Here is an 18,216-nt window from a genome sequence, read left to right as displayed (position 1 = left end):
ATGTATATTAATAGGGAGAAAGAATAAAATAATTAAAAAGGTGGGAGAGAATGTAATTACCTTCAAAAAAGAGTTGGTATTTATGTTATTTATAAAAAAAGAATTGTGTCCAAAACGTCTTTTCATTTTTCGTTCTAGGAATTAGCATTTTCTTTAAGGATTATTTCAAATGCTAAGTGGAGACTTATTATGATTAGGAGGAACTATTAAAGTTTGGATAAGAAAATTTATATATTAAATTTTGAAAAGAAAATTGTTTTTTGTTCCACCCAAGAAATTAAGAAGATGATCCTTAATCAAAATGGTTTTTTAAGTTTAAGAAGATTATTCCATGTATGATCAACAAAGGGGTCCTTAATGTATAGGGGTTGGTTTATTTTGGTTTTGGTTCTTGAATATTACACTCATTGGTCACTATAGCCCATCCATCTAAACTATAATGTGGTTTTATTTATTTATTTATTTATTTATTAATATTACAATTTCTCCCTAATTCGAGTCTGAATAAACTATAATTACATTAGAGCCATCAATACAAGTCAGGCTCGTTGGGTCGGCCTGACCCGACCTGTAATTTAATAGAGTTGGGCTTCAGTTTTTATAACCCATTTAAGAACAGGGCGTTTTAACCCGGCACGAATAAGCCCGTGGCCCGTGGGGCTTGAGTAATGTGGGTTGAGCTAGTCCATCGACTGACCCGTAAGTCAAATACATGTAACTATTTCGATTGCTCATTAGTATTTTTATTTGGTTCGAAGGATATCTGTTAAAAGTTATTTAATTTCGTTATTAGGAGTATTTTTTGGACTGGTGGAGACTTGATTAAGAAGTATTAACACTATGTAATATTGTCTGATAATACTTATGTTTATTAACATTCTAAAATTAAATTATAAAATATTATTTTTAAAAAAGTGTGTTGGCCCGTGAGGCCCGCAACCCACAAAGTAATGGTGTGGGCTTGATTTTTTTGGCCCATCATTTTAATGGACTAGCTCGACCTGACCAGTCAAACTCAATATCCATGTGGGCTAACCCGAATGGATGAGACCGACCCATATTAACAGCTCTAAATTACATTGTAGGACAGCTAACAGAGTACCAAATTATAGTTTGGGGAGAAAATTTAAAAGAGAAGCTTTGTGGGATCATTGACTCAACCATCTTTAACTCTAACATTGAAACTTTTTGAAAAGCTAGTCATAATTCTTTATCATATGAGTATATTTAAGTCAAAATTGAATAAACTACAACAACAACAAACTCAGTGTATTCCCACATAATGAGGTCTAGGGAGGATAAGATGTACGCAGTCCATACCTCTACCTCTAAAAAAGTAGAAAGGCTGTTTCCGATTGAATAAACTAATTAATGATTTACAATATTGCAAAATATCAACATCAAAACTTTAAAATACCGAACCATAGGGTTACTACTCAGATTCCAGCAAATTACAAGGTGTACATATGTTTTTTCAAAGCTTATGGTTCTGACACCAAACTCTTAGCTTGTTTTTATTTTTTGGGTCCTAAGTAAATAATTATAGATATATAATGAATTTCCTTATACAATACAAGGTTTAAACTCTTACATTAAAGATGTTATTGTAGAATACACAATTTGTATGTTACTTGCATAAATTTCAACTAAGTTCCAGAACAACTAAAAGTTTCAATACAAGATCAAATATGACCTTTCGATAGAAGTGTGATAATCAATGATTTTAAAGAAAAGAGATCAAATATGACCAGCCAATTGCTGAAGGTGAGGCCATACATCTATCTCGAGTGAGGCTTTTGATACAAAAACTTTGGAGAGTACTTCCTTTATAAGCTCAGGGTCCATGAATACTTGTGGTTTTGGACCCATCCATATAAAAGGATTTTTTGCCTGCAAGCATATGTCTCAAGATTAACTACTAATAATTCAAGTTTGAAAAATGAACAGAGTGAACTTCAAAATGCTCATTACAACTTCATCAAATTCTTACTCTATCTGCTAGCTATGATATTATGTTGTGTGAACTCTCTAAAAATTTAAGTTATTAATGAAATTATACTTTTTATTTACATAATATGTTTTCAACTCTTCAACAAATACTTCCCCTCCATGTCTTCAACAAAGGTCTTTTTGTGGAATAGTTGTTTCTGATAGACCTTCCCCTGCCTTGTAGATAGGGAGTTGAAAGAGCATATCAAAGCACATACCAAGGAAAGCACGACAAAGCATTCTTTAAATAGAAAATGAATAATATCTACAACAAAATATATCGATATGCAAAGCACATACCAAATTTCTTGATGGTTTTTTTAAATAATTATTCTTGGCTCTAATTAAATTTCATTTTCTACTCCCTCATTCACTTTTAATTATCCTGAATGACATAGAAAATGTTTCTCAATTTTTTTGTTTCATTCATCAAAATTTTTGAATATATTTTTTTCTATAAAAATAAGTTTTTTTAAAAAGGAGGAAAACAAAGAAAAAAAATTACACAATAGAATTTCACATTGATTACCTTCGGTTCATCATTCAATACTCTTCATCTTTACCCCACAGCCCCAACTCCAGAGCCTCCATCCCCACCACCTCACTAGTGGCAAATCCAGAACTTTATTGTGGGGATTCAAAAAATAAAATAATAATACTTAAAATTTGAACATGAAACCTTAAAATGAAATTTGAACTCCTTAAACCATTGAGTCAACCTCTAATCTTGTATTTAGAAGATTCAAAATCCATATACATACACAAAAAAAATTCACAAGTAGTGATTTTTGCTTTCATTAATAATCTTTGTCGATTGATTAGAGTTTTCTCGAACTTATATTCTACTTGTTTCATGGCAAGTAAAACCAGATTTTATGTTCTTCATTTTCCAAGAAGCTTACAATTGGTATCAGAAAACTTCTCTCTTGAGGGATATATGGGTGTTTCATCTAAATCAGGATTGAAATCAACAAGACAAATCTATCAATCATGGAAGCAAAATTAAGCTTTTTCAACAATGGCACCACCGGTTAATAATGGCGATAATTAAAGTATCAGATTTGGGAGGATGGGAAGTTATCTAGATGCTATGGATATGTGGGAGGCAATCAAAGAGGGTTATGAAATTCCTTTGTTGCCTAACAATCCAATTATGGTCCAGATCAAGAACCATAAAGACAGAAAAATCCGAAAATCACAGGCTTCGGCCTGTCTATTTTCAGCAATATGTTTTTCAATTTTCGCTCGAATTGTGTCTCTAAAATCAGCCAAAGCAATCTGGAATTATCTCTAGGCAGAACATAAAGGGAATGAAAGGAACAGAGGTATGCAAGTGATAAAGCTTATTAGAGATTTCGAGATGCACGTGATGAAAGAAACCGAAACCATCCAAATTACTCTGAAAGCACCTGAACTAGCAAATAGGGTAAGATTGCTTGGTTCCGTGTTCAATGATTCTCGTATCATTGAAACAATTCTGGTAACTGTAGCGGAAAGATTTGAAGCAACCATAGCCACTTCCGAAAATACCAAGGTCCCCTTAGCGAGTCTGAATAAACTCTATTTCATTGAAGATAGAGAGACTGTTTCCTGATACAATTACGAGGTTTAAGAAAAAGCCAATGAATTCATCGGAACCCATATTTAGTATTTTAACTCTATTACATTAGAAGACACCTCTCACAAAATACCAAATTATAATTTGCAGAAAATAAGAGGAGCACCATACTGAGGTTGCATGGTAATTATGGACTGAGGGGCATGTGCATAGGATGGAGACAGTTGGAAAGAGAAGCTTTGTAGGATCATAGACACAGCCATCTTTGCCTCTAACATTGCAAAATTATGTCCAATGCATATTCTAGGACCCCAACCAAATGGAAAATATGCAACTTGACCCTTTGTTGCACTTGATATTCCTTCTTTAAATCTCTCTGGATTGAACTTGTTTGCATCTTCACCCCATATCTCTTTATCATGATGCAATAAAATCACTGGCAAAGAGATCAGTACATCAGCTGGTATAGATACCTCTCCTGATACGATGTCTTCATTAGCCCGTCGGGTAAGTGTTGCTATCGGGGGATATAGCCGTAATGACTCGTACAAGATCATCGTCACCTGCAACAAAAATGCTTCTCCTTCAGTTATATCTTAGCACGAACGAGACAAGTGACATGTTACCATGATAGTTACGGCACTGTTCAACGAGGCTTCACTCACCGGCTTCCCTATCATCAGGTCACCAACTGACCTTGATCTTTTGGCACTGATCAGGTATTAGCCCCCCACACATGGTCTTACGTCTACGCGGCGATCTAAGTTTTTGGTAAATAGTCACCCGGGCCTAGTCACTACTACCCCTTTGTCAGGAGGCAATCCTTATCCCGAAGTTATGGGACTTCTTTGCTAATTTCTTTAAATATTTGTGGCTAAACTAATTCCTATGAATGGAGTAATACTCTAGTTTGTAACCAACATGAAGAAAAGTTACGGAAATGAGATTATCCCTGATATTGAAGACATGATTTTCTAATAGCTTAAACTTGTAGATCATATGGTCATACACTTCAACATAGTGTCAAAGCAAGTAGAAATACTAGGCTCAAGCCTAACCCTACCAATAATCAAAAGAAATTCACTCGTGCCTGTCAAAGAGTTCCCCCTTCCTACGGAACCATAGAATCTTCTAATCCAGTATCAACGCTATGGTCATTTCAAATTCAAGCACTCAAGCAATAGAAATAACAATGAGAGTTCACATGGTAGAGAAATTTAACCAACCAACTAGAATACTTACAACTTTTAGACAATTTAATCCATCAAAATCTGGTTTTTGACTCTCAAACACTTGCAAGACTTCTTCTCTGGCCCGTGCCTGCCAATCTTGATATCTGCTCAACAGCACCAAAGTCCATAGGAGCAACGCTGAAGTAGTTTCTTCGCCAGCAAAATAGAATAGCTTGCATTCTTCAATGACTTCTTCGATGCTCATTCCAAAGTCCTTGTTTCTGTTTTGTTCAATTTCTTTAAAATTCGATTCCAGAAATATGCCCAATAGATCCTCATTATCAGCATTCCCTGCTTCCATTGCCTTCAATCTTTTGTCAATGATACCTCTAATTGAGGAGCGAACATCCTTTTTTATTTCCTTCATTCTTCTGTTCCTCTTTGTTGGCAAAAATCTTTGAAATAGTATTACATAAAACAGCAAACCAACATGCATTAGATAAGAGAGACGAAGGGAAACAATGCACATTTCTGCAGAACATTATAACTTACCTCCATCCTGGGATATAAACTGATTGCATAGCTTAGGTAAGATGTTGAGCTTGTTCCTTTTGAAGTTCAAATATCTTTCTACCTTCTTCATAACTACTTCCAAAAGCTGTCCGAGAGATCACATCACAACTCAATTGCTGAAGGTGAGGCCATACATCTATCTCATGTGAGCCTCCAACTGGAACAACGTCTTCCCATTTTCTCAGCATCTCACTACAGCTCAAGTAAAAAGCTGGAAGCATGTGCTGCTCGAAAAAAATGATGAAAGAGGAAAAATATCAATGACACTTACGAGCATCTTATCGAAATCTTAAGCTAGAACAGTAGCCAGATAAGCAAGAACGAACATTTGATCGAATCTAGAATATTGAATGATGATTTGGCTCTGTCACATAGAACCATAAGATCCTTCTATGCTTGTCTAACTCAAGTTGGAAAGTAGATACATAAAAGATTAGATTGGATGAAATAGTAACATGCAGGACACATAAAAGTATAGATTGGATGATAAGGAAGGCAAATCAAAGTGAGAGACGTAAGATCCCACATTTTATCAACTGGTGCATTAAGCATTGTGAACATAATAATTTCTAATTGACCGATCACGAAGTTGAAGGAGGAAAAGTGGAAAGGAAAGCAGTGACAAACCTTTAGCTTCTCTAGATGGAAAGTGGGATTGACGATTTTTCTATGTTTAGCCCATTTGTCTTCTTCATACCTTACTAGTCCTTGTACCAATATTAGTGCTAATGGATTTCTGTGAGGCTTTTGATACAAATAGACTTTGGAGAATACTTCCTTTATAAGGTCAGGGTCCATGATCAACAATTGTGGTCTTGGACCCAACCACATAAAAGATTTTTTCCCTGCAAGCACACGTCTCAGGATTAACTACTAGTACAAATTTGCAAAAGAACATCTATACAACCAAAAACTAGAAAGAAATGAGCCTAGACACTACCAAAAATAGAGGTTTTTCCACCACAAATCAATGGGAAATTTGTGTTATAAAACCCAATTTTCCCATCCATTCCCACCAAACCAGCTCATTGGAAAAATGCATGGTAGGAAACAGATTCTCACTGAAATACTAGGAAGTTTCCTACTACTTCTGTGTGAAAACACTTATTTTTTCCTTTCTCGCTGATTCAATCAAAATGCCTGTGGGAACTTGCATCGGGGGTGCTGTGTGATAAGAAGGTGCCGCCCAAGCTTAAAGGTAAATTCTATAGGGTGGTAGTCCGTCCGGCCTTGCTGTATGGAGCGGAGTGTTGGCCAGTTAAGAACTCCCACACCCAAAGAATGAAGGTGGCAGAAATGCGGATGTTGCGCTGGATGTGTGGACTGACCCGAAGGGATAGAGCTCGGAATGAGACTATCCGGGAGAAGGTTGGGGTGACTTCAGTGGAGTGTAAGATGCGGGAAGCACGATTGAGATGGTTCGGACACGTGAAGAGGAGGGGCATGGATGCCCCGGTCCGTAGGTGTGAGAGGCTAGCGTTGGATGGTTTTAGACGGGGTAGGGGTAGACCGAAGAAGTACTGGGGTGAGGTGATTAGGCGGGACATGGAACAGTTACAGCTTACCGAGGACATGACCCTAGATAGGAAGGTCTGGAAGACGCGAATTACGGCAGAGGATTAGGGCCTGTTCGGGTCGCTAATGTAGGGAGGTAATTGGTGGGGGTGTATTCCTGGTATGATTCCGTATTCAATGTTCTGTTCCGTGTTCCGTGTTCTATGTTTGTTACGAATCTGTGTGCTTTCCTCTGCTTTATATTCCTGCATTCCTGCTTTACTCTGTTTTATATTCCTTATGGCTGCAGTATCTATGTTATGTCATCTGCTTCTGTGCTGTACTATGTGTTTGTTTGATATCTCGTAACTTGAGCCGGGGGTCTTTCGGAAACAGCCTTTCTACTTCATCAGAGGTAGAGGTATGGACTGCGTACATCTTACCCCCCCCAGACCCCACAAAGTGGGAATACACTGGGTTTGTTGTTGTTGTTGTTGTAAATAGTGATCTTTTAATATTGAGAGATCTTCAAAAGATAACTAAATCAGGAGAAGAAGGCTCATTACAACTTCTTCAAATTTGATCTTTTAAAACACTTACCTTCAAGAGGAAGAACAAGGACAGGGTTTAATTTGATTCTATTCTCACTTATTCAATTTTATATACCAAACATGTACAAATTCTTTTAGATAATGGGTGGATGGCGGTGAGACTTGAACAAGGACCTCTACCTGCTCGGATATCATGTTCTGTGTGACCAACTCATCTTAAAACTTACGTTATTAAAGAAAAACACACTTTTATTTACTTAATTATGTCTTCAACTCTTCAACAAGTACTTCCCCTCCTCTACATAAGACGGAAATTTGAGTTCAGTCCGTACATATTATCCAGTCAACTACACTTTATCCTTCGCAAAAATGGAGGTCCTTGAAGTGAAACATGGTTTTTTCACACAAGTAAAATAAAGTGTAATTCAAAATCTTGACCGACCATTTATTTGAAAAATTCAAAGGAAAAAAGAATCATATAACTGATTTATGCAAATGTCCCCTTTTTAGGTTATTGTTTGGATATTTTTCTTATTTTTTAAAGTAGTCTGAATATAGTCCTTGACAAATTATCTTTTCGCAAATGTTAAACTCGGATCTAACGTTTGCAGTAAAGTACACAACTTTAGATTGTGATCTAATGTTTTCTAATAAGATTTTTGGTTTGCTAAAAAGGATATAAGATCTGTCGGAAAACATAGCATTTGGGCATAAGTACACCCATACAGAGTGCTGGCTGGTTAGATGGACCATTAGTTAGTTCAACTCCTAACCCCTAGTGTCTACACAAATACCACTATAGGTATTGGAAGACGTGTACTAAGAAACCTACAATCGGCTAGGATTAGGGTTGCTGTTTATTCTCTATATATCCATTAGAGCGATATTTCGGCTCAAACTCTACAAATCAATAAATTGCACAATAAATAAAAAGATGGTCATTTACTAAACAATTATTCCAGAAAGGGACAACCAACGAAAATTTCGCTGCAAAAACATACCATATTTCTTGATGATTTCATCAAAGAGAGGCAATATCCTTGGGGCTACATCATCATCGAACAGATTCATAGGCTTTGTGGTAGCTTCCTTAATCATCCTAGAAGAATCTTTCACGTCTCTAAACAATATTTTGTATGAATTCCCTTTCAAACCTTGTTTCCTCAACAATTTCTCCAACTTTTTTGGACTGAACCAAACCCAATTCAGCACTCTCCATAGACACACAAAAAGACTAACTGCTATGGCAGCACAACATACTGAAACTATCATTTGCATTGTGTCCATTTTAATGAATCCATATAATTTTCTCCTATATATAGTGGTTTTCATTGGTCAAAATGGCCAACTGTGCTTACTAAAGATAATATCACATATGGTTACTCAACTTAGGTAAGTTAATTTGGAAAATCAATCATTTTTGTATTATAATCCAAAGGCCATTTAACTTCGGGTGGTTTTCTTAAAAAGTCACTCAACTCTTTTTATAACCCAAAGGTTACTCAACTATTGGTATTTCAACTAGAAAGTCATCTAACCAATTTAAATGATATTTTCATTAAATTTTAGTTTAAGCTAAATCTTTAAGCAATAATAAGATACCCATTTTAGCCATTGAATTGACCCGTCCTACTATTTCGAGTAGATAGTCATATGCAGGACACATAAAACTTTAGATTAAACAGTAAGATCGGCAAATCAAAGGAGATAGAAAGACTTAGAGGGAGCAGTACCCAAAGAAGCAAGAGCGAGCATTTATTGACCATGGACTAAAAATTGCAAACATAGTAACTTTTGGTTGACCAATCACAAAGTTGAAGGAGGAAAAGCGGAAAGGAAAAAGTTGACAAACCTTTAGCTTCTCCAGATGGAAAGCAGGATTGATGATTTTTCCATATTTGGCCCATTTGTCTTCTTCGTAGGTTCCCACTCCTCTCCTCGTACAAGTAAGGTACCCAATGTATTTCCACGAGATCAAGAGTACTCCCTTTATATGCTCATGGTCCATGATTAGTACTTGCGAGGTTGAACCGAACCATATAAAAGACTCCTTCCCTGCAAGCATTTGTCTCACGATTAACTACTAATACAAATTTGGAAATGAACAAAGTGATCTTCAGAAGATAAATAAATCAGGAGAAGAAGACTCATTACAACCTCATCAAATTTGATTTTTTAAGCACTTTCATAATATAAGATGTAGAATGACCTCACACCCCCCACGTGCTAACTTAATATACTTTTATGAACCAAACACGTGTAAGTTCTTTTTGATAATAGGTGTGTGATAGTAAGATTCGAACCCAAAACCTCTACCTGCCCAGATATCATGTTGTGTTTGACCAACTCATATAAAAGTTTAACTTATTAAAGAAAGCACACTATTTATTTACTCAAGTATGTCTCCAACTCTTTAACAATTACTCCTCCTCCTCTACATAAGAAGCAATATACAGGAATATGAATAGGGAATTTGTGCAAATGGCTGATTTCAAATGTTCCTTTTTTAGTATAAAGTATGTGTACACACCACTTTTTGAAGGGGAACTTTGGAGTAACTGGTAAAGTTGCTGCCATGTGACCAAGAGGTCACGGGTTTAAGCCTTGGAAACAGCCTCTAGCAGAAATGCAAGGTAAGACTGTGTACGATACACCCTTGTGGTAGGGCCCTTCCCCGGACACCGCGCATAGCGGTAGCTTTAGTGCATCGGGCTGCCCTTTTTTTTTTTATGTGTACACACCACCCTCCTCAGACTTCACACTGGGTATGTTGTTGTTCTTACTGTGTAGATTTTGTTCCAATTTGTAAAGTAGTGCAGATATAGTCCTAACAAAAATTATCTTTTTTGCACAATGTTAGACTCAGATCTAATGTTCACTTATATATTACCTAATCTTACGGACAAAGTATAAAATTATCTTCTAACATTTGTAGTAACTACAAAACTTTAGATTCTGATCTAACATTTTCCTATAAAATCTTCAGTTTGCCCAGAAGTATCTACGGTCAAGGTTACAATATATTGCAAGAGAACAACAATAACAACATATCCAGTGTATTCCCACAAAGTGGGTCTGGAGGAGGTAAAGTGTACGCAGTTCGTACCACTAACTCATACAAAGCAGAGAGATTGTTTCCGATAGACTCTAGAATTAGGACAGATAATAGTATAACAAACAAAAAACATAAAAGCAAACAACAAAGAGGGATATCACGCCACTAGATAATAAAGGAAACAAAACACCCACAAGGTAATACTATAAACTAGCTGTACAAAAATCATAGACATCACCAAAACACCACGAACAAGAGACTACAATAAACTACAGGCACTCATACAACCAAAGCACTTTTCTCTACTATTACGGACGTACTTCTACCTACTAACCCTCTACCTTAATCCATCTCCTCCACACCTGGATCATGTACTCACTCCTCCGTAAGCTGTAACCATTCCATGCCATGCCTAATCACCTCCGTTCAATATTTCTTCGCCCCTGCCTAAAACCATCCATAGCCAGTCTCTCACACCTCCGTACTAAACAACTATTCCACGAGGAAATTTTTTTCTTTAACGCACCCAGTATAATCTTATAAGTGAGGTCTCGGGGAGGCTAGAATGTATATTTTGCTCCTGCCTTGGAGGTAGAGAGATCGTTTTCTATAGAGCTCCACTCAAGGAAACGCATATCAAAGCACATACTTCCTTCGTTTCAGATTAATTGGACATTGTTAACTTGACATGTCACACAAGAAAACTTTAATTAGAGGCATATTTTACTAATTTTACCTTATTATAAACTTATTATGATGCTTTGAAACTCTAAATTTGACTATTTTACCTAGTTATTTAATACTGAGTAGAAGGGCAAAATATAATAAAATTCTCTTGATTTTATAATTTGGACAATGTAAATTGAAACAACTATTCCTAGTTCTACTACTAAGCAAAACATGAAGAAAAAAAGAATGAATACCAGCAACTACACCAAAATAGAGGGATAAGCAAATTACATAGTACCATATATATTGATGTTTTCAAAAAAGAAAGGAACCAAATCCAGTTCAGCAGTTTCCATGGACACACAAATAGAGCAATTGCGATGGCAGAACAACATACTATTACTATTATTTGAATTTCGTTCATTTTGTTTGAGTTATAAATTTACTATTACAAATTATATCTACAACGTCATTTGGGAATTACGACGTCGTCATCGGTGATGGGCAAAGGCAAATATCTGAGTGTTTTTTAATTTTTTTTTGGTCAGAGCATCGATAGGCACTCAAACTTGTTGTCAAAATTTACTTATACACCTAAACTAAGACTTGTTCCTATCAGGTCCCTAAACTCCCTCCACATTTTGTTCCAATTGGGCCTTTTTTGCCCTATCAGCAAAAAGTTCAAAGTGTGTATTGCACACACGTGATGACGTGGCAAAACGAGCTAATTGGAAGCTGACACGTGGCATTGTGGTTCAATAATTATTAAAAATTAATTATAATTTTTTAAAAAAAATTATATAAAATGGCATTGAGGAAATTATTAAAAAATAATTCTAAAATTATTTAAAAAAAACTGATTATTTAAAAAAAAATTATAATTTCTTTATAATACAAACAAAATTATAGTTTCTAAAAATCAGTTTTTAAAAAGAAATATTTTAAAAATCAGTTTTTTTAAAAAACTATAATAATCAGTTTTTTAAAAACTATAATAATCAGTTTTTTATAAACTATAAAATTTTAGTTTTACAAACTATAATTTTTTATTATTAAAAACTATAATAATCAGTTTTTTGTAAAATTATAGTTTTTAAAAAACTTCATTTTTTTTGTATTATAGTTTTTAATAATCAGTTTTTAAAAAGAAATTAAAAAAAAATATTTTTAAAAAGAAATTAAAAAATTTTTAAAAAATAAAAATAAAAAATAGTATTGAAGATCCAAATTATTAAAAAATAATTATAAAATTATTTAAAAAATAAAAATAAAAAATTGCATTGAGGATCCAAATTCCAAATTATTAAAAAATAATTATAAACTTATTTAAAAATAAAAATAAAAAACTGATCCAAATTATTAAAAATAATTTAATACTTATTTAAAAAAAAACTGATTATTATTAATCAAAAATTATAAAATTTTAAAAAAACTGAAAATAAAAAACTAAAAAAAAGTAAAAATAAAAATCTCCCCCACCTTCCCTCGCCCTCCCTAGCGTTCATCTTCTTCCTCACTCCCCCAACCCCGACGTTCCTCTTCTCCATTAAACTTCTCCGTGAACCTCAAAAATACACACACACAATTAGAGTGTAGGGTTGGCTGGTCCGTTTATGTTATAACTAGTGGAATGGCCGCGCTTCACGCGGTGATAAACTATTTTATTGAATAAAAATGTAATTTTTACTATTATTCAAGGGCAATGAATGCTTTAAGATTTCTTTTAGTTTTCAAATTCAAAAAATTAAAGTTACTTCTTAAATTCATAACATTATTTATAATTAGTTGTGTAGTTTATTCAAAGTTTTCACTCTTTGAAAATTTATAATCTTTTAGGAATACTTGATTTTATCTATCTCTATGTAGATGATATAAATTTATATTTTTTTACTAAAATTTTTATTTAACATATATAAATAATATATCAAAACACAATAAATATAAGAATTGTAATTAAAAGTTCATAAATTAAAACTATTATTTCAATTTTTTATTTGAGTATATATAATGTTTAAATGCTAAAGTAATCAAATTTTAAAACTAATTTAAAAAAACACTACAAAATAAATTATGAGGATCTTTAGTTATTATTAGGACTCTCGTTCTCTAAATTAAATTTATATTTGGAAACTCAAACTTTCAATTTTCACCATCAATACATATATGAAGCTAGGCATTAGAAAAATGATGTGAAACCTCAATTTGGTCGAAAAATTATTTTATTTTTCTTCTTTTTTTTGAATAATTCCTTCAAATTTAATTTACTTAATATTATTATTTTACAAAAAGAAATATGTCAATTACCATTTCCTCTATTCATTTACATTTCTCAGCAATCATACTAAAATCACAAGAATTGCATTATTTTGCATGGATAAGAAATTGTCATAATTGATATGTGAGAAGGTGGTAGCATTAATTTTTAATTAATTTGAAAATTGAAAAGCAATTAAAACTTTAAAACTTCATCAATTAACTAATAATGAAATTTAAGGGGTACAAAAATATGTGCTTGCACTAATGCTTTATCATAAAAAATTTGAAGGGGTACACTACATGATCACAATAAACATCAACTTAATTGTAAGTACATCTTTTAATATTGAGTTGTAACTATCAATAATTATAATGAGAATGTGAAAAGGATAGTAAATTAGTAATTGTGATAATTAAGGAATCAATTTTTACATTAATTACTTAGAAAATAGAAAAAATCAAAACACAGAGGAAAAATTAGTTAGATATTGTATTAAATGTAAAAATAAATAATAATTATCTGAACTAAAAGAGATGCTTTTTATATAATTTTAAAGAAGTTATATAATTACATAAATATAAAGGTATGACCTTATATGCTATTTGCCTTCTTCTTTTCTTTTCAAAACAAAAAATCGTGAATAATATTTTAATTTCTTTTTTTTTTTTCACTCAAATACTCTATTTTATTGTCAACAACAACAACAACAAACTCAGTGTATTCCCACATAGTGAGGTCTGGGGAGGGTAAGATGTACGCAGTCTATACCTCTACCTTTAAAGAAGTAGAAAGGTTGTTTCCGATAGACCCCCGGCTCGAGACACGGAATACTAAACAAATTCATAGTAAAGCATGGAACAAGATGGCATAACATAAATACGACACCCACAAGTAATAGAAAACAGAGAAAAGTAAACAGATTCGTAATAAAGCATGAAATAAGGTATCATAACAAGAATAATACCCCCATCAAGTAATTCCCTACACTAGCGACCCAAACTGACCCTAGCCTTCTGCCTTAATTCGCGTCCTCCAGATCTTCCTATCTAGGGTCATGTCCTCAGTGAGCTGTAACTGCTCCATGTCCCGCCTAATCTCCTCTCCCCAGTACTTCTTCGGCCTACCCCTACCCCGCCTAAAATCATCCAAAGTTAGCCTCTCACACCTATGAATCGAGGCATACATGCCCCTCCTCATCACGTGTCCAAACCATATCAATCGGACTTCCCGCATCTTATTCTCCACTGGAGTGACACCAACCTTCTCCCTGATAGTTTCATTCCGAACTCTATCCTCCCTAGTCAGCCCACACATCCAACGCAACATTCGCATTTCCACCACCTTCATTTTTTGAATGTGGGAGTTCTTAACTGGCCAACACTCCGCTCCATACAACATGGCCGGACGGACTGCCACCCTGTAGAATTTGCCTTTAAGCTTGGGCGGCACCTTCTTATCACACAACACCCCCGAAGCAAGCTTCCACTTCATCTATCCCGCCCCAATACGGTGCGAGACATCCTCGGTAATCTCACCGTTACCCTGAATCATGGACCCGAGATACTTGAAACTATCTCTTTTACATACCACCTGTGATTCCAACTTCACTACCACCTCATTCTCCAACCTCACGTCATTAAACTTGCATTTCAAATACTCTGTCTTGCTCCTACTCAACCTAAACCCTTTAGACTCAAGAGTTTGTCTCCACACCTCTAATTTATCAATCACACCTCCGCGTCTCATCAATCAAAACTACATCATCTGCAAAAAGCATACACCAAGGCACCTCTCCTTGAATACGCCGCGTCAACACATCATCACCAAAGCAAACAAAAAAGGACTAAGAATTGATCCCTGATGCAATCCTGTCAAGATAGTGAAATGCTCTGAGTCTCCTCCCGCCGTCCTCACTTGAGTTTTAGCTCCATCATACATGTCCTTAATTGCTCTAATATATGCCACCGGGACTCTACTCACCTCCAAGTATCTCCAAAGCACCTCCCTGGGGACTTTGTCGTATGCCTTCTCCAAGTCGATAAATACCATGTGCAGGTCCTTCTTCCTTTCCCTATACTGTTTCACCATCCTCCGTACCAGGTGAATTGTCTCCGTCGTCAAGCGGCCAGGCATAAATCCAAACTGATTCTCCGAAATAGACATTATCCATCTCAGCCTCACCTCGACCACTCTCTCCCAAATCTTCATAGAGTGACTCAATAACTTAACACCCCTATAGTTATTGCAACTCTGAATGTCACCCTTGTTCTTATAAAAAGGGATCATAGTACTCTACCTCCAAGCCTCGGGCATTTTCGCCATCTTGAAAATTTCGTTAAACAATCCAGTCAACCACCTTAAACCAGCTTCGCCAGAAAACTTTCAAAAATCCACAGGTATCTCATCAGTCCCCGTCGCCCTACCCCTTCGCATCTTGTGAACAGCCTCTCTAACCTCCTCTACCTTAAAACGTTTACAATAACTAAAATCACGACACTCATCTGAGTGCTCTAGCTCCCCTAACACAATAGCTCTATCCCCTTCGTCATTCAAGAGCCTATGAAAATACGATTGCTATCTATTCTTAATGTGGCCATCCTCCACCAACACTGTACCGTCCTCCCCCTTAATGCACTTCACCTGATCGAGGTCACGACTCTTCCTCTCCCTAGCCTTAGCGAGTCTAAACAACTTTTTTTTCCCTCCTTTCTCCTGTAACCCCGCATACAAGATCTCAAAAGCTGCCGTCTTAGCCGCTGTAACTGCTAACTTAGCCTCCTTCCTAGCTAACTTGTACACTTTCCTGTTTACCCTCTTCTCTTCTTCGTCCTTACTCTCAACCAATTTAGCATACGCCCCTTTCTTGGTCTCCACTTTCTTCTCAACCTCTTCATTCCACCACCAATCCCCTCGATAATGCCCGGCCCGACCCCTAAAACTCTATTTTATTGTCATTTTTTAAATTTAATGCTTGAACAAATAGGGTGATGGGAATTATTTTTTTAATAGCCATTAAGCGAAGTGCTATAGTGATAAGTTGGACATATTCATTTTTTTTAACTTTTAGGTTATTTTTATACTTTGATGACCTAAAAGTAAATATTTAAAAATAAATTTTTTCTTCAAACACCAAAAAAATAAAAATAAAAAAGGAGCTTAAAAGTTAAAAACACGTAAAATAAATTAGTTCAAAAACTCTCGAAGTTCTTGAAATTATTAAATTTTCGTTCTTCAAATTGCTTCTAATGATAATTTTTAACCTCAATATCGAATTTAGAAATTAGGAATGCACTAACATGCAAAAAATAATAACATCAAGCATATAAAGTTCATTTCAGACTGTTGCAAAAAATATCACAATAAAAATTTATAAAATCTAATCACAACTTAACATAATGAAATATGTGTGTACATCTATAGTTATGAAAGAAAGCAAAAAATAAAAGAAGGTCATTTCTCTTTTTCAACATTCTATTTTGTGTTATCTATCATCCTATTTTTATCGTCATTACGTTTCTAAAATACAAAAAGTATCACAATAAAAATTGACAAAATTTAATTATAACTTAACATAATGAAATATGTGTGTACAACTATAGTCATATAAAAGAGAAAAAATAAAAGGAGGTCATTTCTCTTTTTCGTTACTACTCTAATCATTCATTATTATTATTTATTCTTTATTGCCTTCACTTTTTTTATTTATTTTTCTCATTGATATTAATTTTACAGTTACAACTGCATAATACATAAAAAGAAATTAATTACTATTAAGATTATGTTACATTAATTTCTGTTATGTGGATTGTCTCAAGCAAATGGTGAATTGGGTTCTATTGCAAAAGATCTATTTTAAGGATGATTTTGATTTATTTTATGAAATTTTTAATAATCTATTTATTTGGTAGATTATGTAAGAAAATAAAAAAATTAAGGCCACACCATCTTATCTATATTTCTTCTTTATATCTATTTTTAGTATAACGACAAATAAAAGTAAACAAACTATGTAGTAATCTAAACTATTTAGAGAAAGCAAAAAGAATATATATTATTTTAAAAAATAAAGGTATTCATCTCAAGTGGTTTTTATGTCCTTCTCCTTAAATCTTTACATAGTCATCATTTCATCTTTACTTTATTCGTTCACTATTTGATCTTCTTCTTATCCCAATAAAAAATAATACATCACAAAAATTATTATATTATGAAAATATTATAAGAAAATAGATTTAAATTATACATGTTCTTGCTTAAAAGTTGCAAACAATATAAGATAACAATAACAACAAATTTAATGTAATCTCATGTATGAGTTTAGCAAATCAATTAAAAAGTCAAGGAACAATACATGTAGAAGAAAAAGAAGCAATAGCATACCCAAAAGAAAATAATAAGGAGGACATTTTAGAAGGTATACAAATGATTTTTTTTAAAAGAATGTATGAAAGTTCAAAAAATATATAGTGAATGAAATATCCTTAATTTTGATGATGGAGGAAAGAAGACTTACAATACTTCTATTTATAAGACAATAATATGGAATATCAAAGATATCATGAACATAACTATTAATATAATTTAGGAGTTATGAACATCAAAGGTCATGAGAGTAATGGTAAAGAAATATTAAATTTTTATATTAAAAAATAAAAATAAATGAAGGAGTAATAATTGATCCATTCATTTTGATTATTAAGAAAATTGATTGATTAATTGAAAAAAGTAAAAAAAGTTCAAAAAAACCACAAAAAAGATACATAGCATTGGAGGCCTCTAAGATATGTCACATAGAATTGACTAAAGTTCTCCTTTATATATATATATATATATATATATTGATTGCATAATTTTTATCTTATTGTCATGGCAAAAGCTGCATCTTCGGTCTTCTAACA

General features: G+C 33.9%; 1 pseudogene; it reads right to left on the bottom strand.

The window, feature by feature from the left end:
- Positions 1-3,529: 3,529 nt before the first annotated feature.
- LOC107878599 lies at positions 3,530-11,520 on the bottom strand (annotated as a pseudogene).
- Between the last annotated feature and the right edge of the window lie 6,696 nt (positions 11,521-18,216).

Source organism: Capsicum annuum, chromosome 7, assembly GCF_002878395.1.
Source record: "Capsicum annuum cultivar UCD-10X-F1 chromosome 7, UCD10Xv1.1, whole genome shotgun sequence".
Lineage (NCBI taxonomy): Eukaryota > Viridiplantae > Streptophyta > Magnoliopsida > Solanales > Solanaceae > Capsicum > Capsicum annuum.
This window is presented reverse-complemented; position numbering and strand designations above follow the sequence as displayed.